We start from the raw sequence: 6,689 nt of genomic DNA on the forward strand, positions 1-6,689 counted from the left end.
TTGTGAATAGGAAAGATGACCGGCCCGTAGAGACGGGAAGCCGGGGAAGTGAGTATGGCCAGAAAAGGCACGCATGCACGCAGCCCGCGCCGCGCACACACTCATGCATGCACGCACGACACGCACGCACGCAGCACCACACATACACACCAGCTAGAGCCACGAGAGCAACATGACACAACAACACACGCACGCACGCACGCACGCACGCACCCCGCACGCCGCACAGCATCACAACAACAACACACACACACACACACAACACATACGCACGCACGCACGACGACACGCGCAGTGTACAACACACAGAAAACCCAAAACAGTGACACACACCGGCACCGCACGGCAGCACGCACGCACGCACGCCAGGAGAGAGATGAGACGATGAGAGAGAGAGATCCCTGTGGTGCGTGTGAGCTGAGTGGGTGAGAGAGAGGAGAAGAGAGGGACTAGTAGGAGAGGGCGAGGATGCGCGGAGAGAGAGAGGAGAGAGAGATAATTTAGTTAATTATCAGCGAAACTACATAAGTAATTCTTTACGCAGAGAGATGGGCGGCGCACTGTTAACTGTTCATGTCATGTCTTCAGGCCTAATCTGTATTTTTATTATACAGTGTGCTTTTGGCGGCGGTATTCCGATTTCAGTGTGAGTAAGACAATGTGTAATGGTGACGTTTATCATTTTATGCATTTAATAATACGTTTACCGTATAACCGCTATGGAAGGTTTTGATTATTTGGTACAGCTAATTACGTAGGTGCGTACAGGATAGGATGTCCAACTAGGGGACAGCGCGACGTCTCCAGTCCGACTCGCGGGAGAGATAGATGATTCCGCCTAGATGGATCATGATTATTAGCATTAATAATCAGTTACCTCCTACCCGGCATCCCTATTCAAACGAATAATTAATGAATCAGCACACAGGCCCTCTAGGGGACGAGAATTCGGCTGGGTAGCCTTTGGAACGCGGCTACTCGCGGTAGTGCGCGGGCTGGGTCGCAGCCAGCATCATAGGGTCTATGTCCCAGGGCTACGTGCGAAGTACCCTGGGTGTACGGTCGGGCTTACCGGAACGTTACCCTTGGTGCACTTATTGGGATATGCGTTAGGAGGCGTTAACGGATTAGGGTTAAGTTGGTTCGGGTTGGGAGTAGCGTAAGGGCGGACTCCCTTAGACTAGTTAGGTGGGTAGGCGAGGTAGTTCGGCTAGATACAATAATGTAACCCACCCTTCGCCTTTGGGTTTGCGTTACATTTATTGTATCTCGGTTCGGCATATTGGATTAGATAGTACCAGGGTAACAAGTTCCGGTGATCGAGACCGGTACCAGGGGTACGTTCCGGCGTTTATCACCGTGAGGGACATAGACCTCTCAGCGTCAGTACACTGTCGACTCAATAGCGTACTGCGTTAGGGGCAATGGTCAAATAATGTAACCCAAACACAGGTAGGGTTCAAGCAGCACGGGGCGAGGCCTAGTCTTTTCTTGGGAGGAACCCCTGTTAGTCGTGCGGACTTAACTTTCGTCGTAAGGTCGACGATGACAGGTCAGGCATCCATGATAAATTCGATTTGGAGTCGAAGTTAGGCCGAACGCTATGGCTGGGGGATCCTGTATCGTCACAGCGTCGACGAAATGGCAGCTCGACGAGGTAATCGCGATCCGTCCTTCGATTTTTGTACCTGTAGGTTATATTAGTTTTAATCCAGAGTATTGTGAATAGTAAGTTCAGGATCAGCAGAGAAAGGTGAGATAAACGTTTGGAAGTTCTAGTCTGGCGAAAGCACCAGCAAGCCCTGAGTGATTCACTCGGTGTTGGGCTCCAAAGAACGTGAATAGGCTCGGTGTTCTGATAACCTATCTGTGTATGGGTACAGTTATATGCTATCTAAGTAGTCAGTAGGCCCGGGATACACGGAGCTCACTCAGTATCAGTATCGCTGAGTAGCGATGGTCTAGATGATCCTCAGCGCGGTACTGCCGGACATAACCTGGTAAGATACGAGTATGCGGACCGTACTCGCTTACTCCTACCGGTACCCGGGACTGGTCGTGTCGGCTCACTACTGATGTCGGGCGCAAATTTGAAAATATACATAAGACTGTAATGAATATCTGTTTATAGTGGGATTTGGAGTATTGAATTGGTGAAATCAGAGAAGAAATTATTAACCGTATATAGCACTTGATCGCGCAATCTGTTTAGGCATAATATCGCCGAATGTCGGAATTGCGTTTTCGTTCGCAATGTTTACGCAATATATTGCCGCATTCTTCGAGATATCAGATTTTTTAAAGATGGCTCCGAGTGTTGTGCGTGGGACAGGAAATGTTGTATGATTTCTTAATGGCTTGGAAACGCTATAGACTCGCTGGATTGTAGGAAGGGTCGGGTGGGTGAAACGTAACAGGGGTAAGGGTTACGATAGTCTTTGCGCGGCGAACAGACCGGAAACAAGGAACGGCAGGAGCATAAAGCGGTGCGTTTCCTGCCGACAAGCGGTATGTATTACGACATCGGGGCTGGACAGTCAGTGCGTTACGGTTTGGAGTAGTGCGAGGTACGGGTTTCTGGCATATATAGATTAGTTACAGTGTACGTTCCGGGCCTATACGGACGTACCAGCGGTATGTTCCTCGGCAGTCCCTGGGGGGAAATAGACTTATCTAGCATTTCCAAGTATACGGTAAGGCTTCATAAGTGCCGAAAAACATCAGCAGGGGTGAGAGAATTGGAGGATGTGTGTGTGTGTGTGATGGGGGGGGGATTGACAGCTCGTAGTCCGAAGGTTCAAGATTGGGACGGTTCATAGTCTGAACACTTCACAGGGGGTGGTAGAATTAAGCAGGTATGTGTGTGTGTTGGGTGCGGGGGGGGACAGTTGGACAGCTCGCTTTTTTTTAGTCGAAGTTCACAATCTGAATGTCGATAGTCCGAAACGGCTCAGGGAAGGTTAGAATATTGGCGGTGTGTTGTGTAGGGGGGAGGTGTTGGGGAGGCTTTTAAGTAATTGCCTGGGTTTTGTTACATTTAAAGCATCATCCTGTACCGTCACTGGGGTAACTTTGAACACGCAATTTGTAAAAAAAAAATTGGTTTGAACAAATTTGTAATCTTGGTGTGAAACCTAAATATTTCTATGAAAATGGACAAAAAGTTTCTAAATAGGCCCTAATTTTTCCAAACTAGACTAAGAAGCTGAGTGGGTGGGAGAAATGAAGCAGCTGCAGATGATTCTTAAAAAATGAGCTAATACAGTAAACCTGTTAATTCCGCCCTCGTAATACCGCCAATCTCAACGTTATGCTGATGTGTCCACCTACGATTCGATTGGATTTCATTCATTTCGGAATGTTTAACAGGATAGTGTACGCAAATTCAATGTACGTGTACATGTGCTGAACTCCGGGTACTAACGAAAACACCAGCGTGTAGAAAATAGAGCGGCTGCCCCAGTGCCAGGTGAGCGAATTAGAAAATTGGACGACCGCGGTCGGCGAACTGCGTTGGCTCGTGTCAGCTGGTCCGGCGGCGGCCGACATAGTAATCGTCCGACCTCAAGTCGCAGATCAGCATGATTCGCCACACTGTATCAAAACTCGCGACGTCTTAAGAAATCGATTGTGACATTGCGCGGCAGCCAGATTTTTCTATGAACACATAACTAAGTTTTTATATCGCAGGGGGTGATCGTGGGGCAGTGAGGGTCACAGCCAGTGAACCTGACACGCACGTATCAAAGCTGGTTAACTGAATTCGTCACTTTTCGGTTAACAGCGTAGAAAGTTGCGACTATTTTTATTCAGTTAGATTATGCTGAAAGCATGATTCCTAGTTTAGTATATTCTAGTTCTAGGCATTGTTAAGCTTTGTAGCGGAATGTGCGCCAGCATTGAGTCTATGCGATGGACCGCGGTACGTAGGCTGGAGAGTAGAAGAAAAAGCGAAAGTGATGAAACCATTGCCAGAAGTCCGGCGTTCCTAGATGATTCCGGTACAAGGTTTTATTACATACTCAACGTAGATAAAACAAGCTTCTGAAGTTTTATGAACTTACTTCAGTACGATGTAAAAGAAGTTGAAAGATGAGGAATGAAGCAAAAAAAAGATTGAAATAACATCCGATCATTACCATGTTATAATTCTTGGTTTCTGTCGTTTGTATGTTACACTGAATATGGTGTACTTGTGTAGTGATATCTGGTCTGTGTGAATGAAATTGAATATAGAATGCTGGTTTCTGTAGGTTAGAGTGAATGAGATAAAAGAATGTAGGAATCGAACTGCTATTGTGTGACGATTTCTTAACCTGTGTCTTTCTACCGAACGCCAATGGGTAGTACAGAAATGGCTAGTTGCTAGGGTTAGTAAGATTGACGCTAGTCACACGACTGGTTGGGTTATAATGGTGCTGAGTGTGATTGCTGGATGATAATATTAGTGTCAGTGCATTCAAAATTATGTGAAATTTTAACAAAATCATGACTATGAAAAAGCTGCGCGGAGCCTAAAATAGCTCCGTAAAAAAACATTGTAACGAGCTGCTTTTTTTATCAAATATCAAAAGAGGTCTCCGTAAACAGGAAATAGAATTACTAACTTTATTTGATATTTTCTACTAACCTTCTACATTATTCTAATTGAACAGAATGGTAAATTTAAAGGCTCACATGGCGCAGTCCAAACGTATGTCTCAGGTATAGATAGAATAGATACTTCGATGGTCATGCATAATTCACTACTACGTTATGACAAAATACGTTAGTTGCTTCTCTTTCGCTGGCGCGAGTTTTGCTTAAACCATCAAGGAAGAGTGGGTGGCAGAAAACTGGCCTTCTGCGGACAAAACGGATGTTGCCAAAACAGAATGTAGCCTCGAGCAGTCGGTGACGTTGAGCGTTCACATGGGGTTATCTTTGTCACAACGGGGTACCGCCTGTAATGGCAGCACCGCTGCACGGAATTGCTGGGATTGGGGAACCACTGTCCAACAACATCGGGAAGCCCTATGAACACATATGGACGGTATTTTTCACATACCTTTTATGAGGAATACAACGCGCCTCCAGTTGAAATTGGAAGAGAATAGAGTTTTGTTTGATTATACCGGTAGAGGTGATTATGCATGCGACCGGAGGGGTGCACCTGTTTTTTAATGAAACCCCTGCCGTATAAGACCAACAACATGCCCAGTCAGCCAGTACCACCTCTCAATGAAACCCCTACTGCATGAGTTTCCCCCAAATAGGCCACTGCTCTTTCAAGCTCATCATGCATACACGCATGAGCTGTGTGCTCGTAATCACTGCTCTTACCGTTACGTCCACCATCATTACATCCGTGTTGTATGCAAATATTTCTAGTAATTTTCTACCCGTGCAAAATATTGCGACAAGTAGATCACTGCTTTTAACCCAATCGCCACACCAATTTATTTGCACATTTTCATTAGCATACAACTCGTGTATATATATATATGGTAGGCGTAAAAGAGGTTCGATCTACTCTGTGTTTCGTGTACAAACGTTAGCATATAACCGATGCACGCTGCAGGCATATACGCTAGGCCTCTCTTCTTCAGCACGTTTATTCGCGTTATCTCTCCTTCTCTCCGTAGGTGTGCGAGCATAGTCGGAAGCAACCACAGTGCGCTACTTCATGCACAATCATACGCAAACGCAGGATTCCCACACGCACACGCAAACGCAATATTCCCACGCGCACACGCAAACGCAGGATTCCCTCTGCCACGCCGCACACGCAAAACGCATGGATTCCCTACGACGGAACACGTTTTTGTCTAGCTACGCAAGGATTCATCACGCTCACACGGTCAACACGCTAGGAATTCCCATTCACGCTACGACGCACGCACGGGGGCAGCGATTCCACACGTCAGCAGCGCACACGCAAGGATTCCACACAGCACACGCACAGCCAGGATTCCCATCACGCACACGCAAACGCAGATTCCCACACGCACATGGACTCAAACGCAGGATTCGATTCCCACACCGTCAACGCAGGATTCGGGCCTACACGCACCACGCAGCACGCAGGTATGTTCCCTTACTACGCACACGCACAACGCAGCGATTCCACATCGCACATGTCACACCAGGATTTCCCACACGCATAATACGCAGGATCTGCACAGTTCACAGCAAAAATCAGAGCGCGTACAACTCGCCAGTCACGCACCGTGATCAATGTAACTTTCCGTTCAGATCTCACCGGCTCGTCACCTCTGCGTTAATTTAATTGACGCGCGCTTCTTTGTCGGTGCAGGTTTCGCGAAGCATCGTAGACGACATTCTCACCGAGTTGCTGTCAGCTGTCGCAGAGCGGCGTCCAGCACTCTAACCCTTCGCGTCGCGAGTTATGTTCGTTCAACGATGCGGTTCGCGAGCGCCGCACGCCGCCCTCGAGCTGATGCTGAGCGCGAAGCGGTCGCATGTTCCGCGCGAGCGTCCTACGACTGGATTGTCGCCTCCTCCGAGACGAATCGAAAACGCCGAGCAGTTGCTCCTGTCTCGAAACCGACCTCGACATCCTCCATATTATACGTCTACACACGCAGTGACACGCTGTGCGGCGGTGAGGCCAAACGTCGAGCTGCGGAGGTGCTCGTTTTCATGGTCAGCGTGTTCTGCGGCGTCAGTTCGAAGCGTTCGACGCCTTG

General features: G+C 47.8%; 2 protein-coding genes across 4 annotated transcripts in view; one reads left to right on the forward strand and one right to left on the reverse strand.

Moving 5' to 3' along the window:
• Window positions 1–6,689, reverse strand: part of LOC106810514 (claspin-like) — a 90,487-nt gene that overhangs the window by 57,541 nt on the left and 26,257 nt on the right. The gene's annotated exons all lie outside the window — the stretch shown is intronic.
• The window catches only part of LOC106810516 (peroxisomal N(1)-acetyl-spermine/spermidine oxidase-like), a 16,024-nt gene continuing 9,949 nt past the window's right edge, over window positions 615–6,689 (forward strand). The window contains exon 1 of one of the 2 annotated variants that reach the window (XM_014813895.1): window positions 615–646. The gene's annotated coding sequence lies outside the window, so the exon portion shown is untranslated. The remainder of the gene's footprint in view (window positions 647–6,689) is intronic. The other variant, XM_014813896.1, reaches the window with a different exon arrangement.

Source organism: Priapulus caudatus, unplaced genomic scaffold, assembly GCF_000485595.1.
Source record: "Priapulus caudatus unplaced genomic scaffold, Priapulus_caudatus-5.0.1 Scaffold448, whole genome shotgun sequence".
Classification (NCBI taxonomy): Eukaryota; Metazoa; Priapulida; class Priapulimorpha; order Priapulimorphida; family Priapulidae; genus Priapulus; species Priapulus caudatus.